The sequence below is a fragment of the Schistocerca americana genome, unplaced genomic scaffold (genome assembly GCF_021461395.2).
Source record: "Schistocerca americana isolate TAMUIC-IGC-003095 unplaced genomic scaffold, iqSchAmer2.1 HiC_scaffold_742, whole genome shotgun sequence".
NCBI classification, from domain to species: domain Eukaryota; kingdom Metazoa; phylum Arthropoda; class Insecta; order Orthoptera; family Acrididae; genus Schistocerca; species Schistocerca americana.
Genome location: NW_025726503.1, coordinates 57,501 through 60,413, shown reverse-complemented (window position 1 = coordinate 60,413; position 2,913 = coordinate 57,501). Strand labels below are relative to the sequence as shown.

At 57.5% G+C, this 2,913-nt stretch overlaps 1 non-coding gene across 1 annotated transcript; it reads left to right on the top strand.

The window, feature by feature from the left end:
- The first annotated feature begins 816 nt into the window (after window positions 1–816).
- Window positions 817–2,726, top strand: LOC124590128. Its single transcript, XR_006976361.1, has one exon. It is a non-coding gene; the product is annotated as a small subunit ribosomal RNA (ribosomal RNA).
- Window positions 2,727–2,913: the final 187 nt, after the last annotated feature.

The following is a 2,913-nucleotide window of genomic DNA, read 5'->3' as shown; positions in this document are numbered from 1 at the left end:
GCATGTGGGTGTGAAGCGATACGCGGCGGTGGCTGGGTGGGACCGTCCCCGGCCGGTGAGGGGGGGCCTTCCGGCGTGCTGGCCGCGCGGTGCGTGGGCGCACGCGCTACAGCCGGCTGGTGGGGGCGGCCAGTGGCAGGCGCGCCGGCCGACGGAGGCGGCAGGCGGCGCAGCTGCGCGCCGGCGCACCCTGCACGCGGCGCCGTGCGGCCAAAGTAGGTCCTCGCGGGCCCGGTGCGAAGCGCGGTGGACATCTGCAGTGTGCTGGTCCGATTGAGGACTGTGTGCGCTGAGGATGCGCCGCCGCCCGGCGCTCGGCGCCGCGACGCCGTCTGCTGCTCGGTCGCCTCTGCGGTTCTCGCAGGTGGATTGTATCGCAGCTGTGCGGACGTGTTGGCGCGTGCGCTGTGCTGGGAGAGTTCGCTTCGGCACCCAAGTGGGGCTTTTGTCCTTCTGTGGCGCTGGCGTTGGAGCTGCCGGCCACCGTAGGTGGCGCGTGTTGTCTCCCGCCGGCAATGCCACGACAGCACGCTCCCGGGCCTCTGTCGGCAGCGGCAAGCTCAGTTGGGAGCACGGGTGGTCGCACCTAAAGCGTCTACTCGCCAAACTCCGGGCGATTGCGCCTCTCTCGAACCCGACCAAGTACTTAGGACGGCGCTGCGCGCCGCCGGGACCTGAGAGGGTTTCGAGGTGTATTGTGCAGGGGAGCTCAGCCTCCTCCTGTTTGCAGAATAATTGAGCGGACGCTTGCGTGTTCGCGCGGGCCCCCGGGACACACTCCCGGGCGGCCGGCTGCTCAGCTCTAGTTGACGCAGCTCCCTGGTTGATCCTGCCAGTAGTCATATGCTTGTCTCAAAGATTAAGCCATGCATGTCTCAGTACAAGCCGCATTAAGGTGAAACCGCGAATGGCTCATTAAATCAGTTATGGTTCCTTAGATCGTACCCACGTTACTTGGATAACTGTGGTAATTCTAGAGCTAATACATGCAAACAGAGTCCCGACCAGAGATGGAAGGGACGCTTTTATTAGATCAAAACCAATCGGTCGGCTCGTCCGGTCCGTTTGCCTTGGTGACTCTGAATAACTTTGGGCTGATCGCACGGTCCTCGTACCGGCGACGCATCTTTCAAATGTCTGCCTTATCAACTGTCGATGGTAGGTTCTGCGCCTACCATGGTTGTAACGGGTAACGGGGAATCAGGGTTCGATTCCGGAGAGGGAGCCTGAGAAACGGCTACCACATCCAAGGAAGGCAGCAGGCGCGCAAATTACCCACTCCCGGCACGGGGAGGTAGTGACGAAAAATAACGATACGGGACTCATCCGAGGCCCCGTAATCGGAATGAGTACACTTTAAATCCTTTAACGAGTATCTATTGGAGGGCAAGTCTGGTGCCAGCAGCCGCGGTAATTCCAGCTCCAATAGCGTATATTAAAGTTGTTGCGGTTAAAAAGCTCGTAGTTGGATTTGTGTCCCACGCTGTTGGTTCACCGCCCGTCGGTGTTTAACTGGCATGTATCGTGGGACGTCCTGCCGGTGGGGCGAGCTGAAGGCGTGCGACGCGCCTCGTGCGTGCTCGTGCGTCCCGAGGCGGACCCCGTTGCAATCCTACCAGGGTGCTCTTGAGTGAGTGTCTCGGTGGGCCGGCACGTTTACTTTGAACAAATTAGAGTGCTTAAAGCAGGCAAGCCCGCCTGAATACTGTGTGCATGGGATAATGGAATAGGACCTCGGTTCTATTTTGTTGGTTTTCGGAACCCGAGGTAATGATTAATAGGGACAGGCGGGGGCATTCGTATTGCGACGTTAGAGGTGAAATTCTTGGATCGTCGCAAGACGAACAGAAGCGAAAGCATTTGCCAAGTATGTTTTCATTAATCAAGAACGAAAGTTAGAGGTTCGAAGGCGATCAGATACCGCCCTAGTTCTAACCATAAACGATGCCAGCCAGCGATCCGCCGCAGTTCCTCCGATGACTCGGCGGGCAGCCTCCGGGAAACCAAAGCTTTTGGGTTCCGGGGGAAGTATGGTTGCAAAGCTGAAACTTAAAGGAATTGACGGAAGGGCACCACCAGGAGTGGAGCCTGCGGCTTAATTTGACTCAACACGGGAAACCTCACCAGGCCCGGACACCGGAAGGATTGACAGATTGATAGCTCTTTCTTGATTCGGTGGGTGGTGGTGCATGGCCGTTCTTAGTTGGTGGAGCGATTTGTCTGGTTAATTCCGATAACGAACGAGACTCTAGCCTGCTAACTAGTCGCGTGACATCCTTCGTGCTGTCAGCGATTACTTTTCTTCTTAGAGGGACAGGCGGCTTCTAGCCGCACGAGATTGAGCAATAACAGGTCTGTGATGCCCTTAGATGTTCTGGGCCGCACGCGCGCTACACTGAAGGAATCAGCGTGTCTTCCTAGGCCGAAAGGTCGGGGTAACCCGCTGAACCTCCTTCGTGCTAGGGATTGGGGCTTGCAATTGTTCCCCATGAACGAGGAATTCCCAGTAAGCGCGAGTCATAAGCTCGCGTTGATTACGTCCCTGCCCTTTGTACACACCGCCCGTCGCTACTACCGATTGAATGATTTAGTGAGGTCTTCGGACTGGTACGCGGCATTGACTCTGTCGTTGCCGATGCTACCGGAAAGATGACCAAACTTGATCATTTAGAGGAAGTAAAAGTCGTAACAAGGTTTCCGTAGGTGAACCTGCGGAAGGATCATTACCGACTAGACTGCATGTCTTTCGATGTGCGTGTCGTGTCGCGCAACACGCTACCTGTACGGCTCGCAGTAGCCGTGCGCCGCGTGCGGAACCACGCGTGCTTCTCAAAACTAACGCCAATGTTGTGTGGTACGAGCGCTGAAGCGCTGGAGCGGCTGGCCTGCGGCACCTGGCGCCTGGCGCCGGTT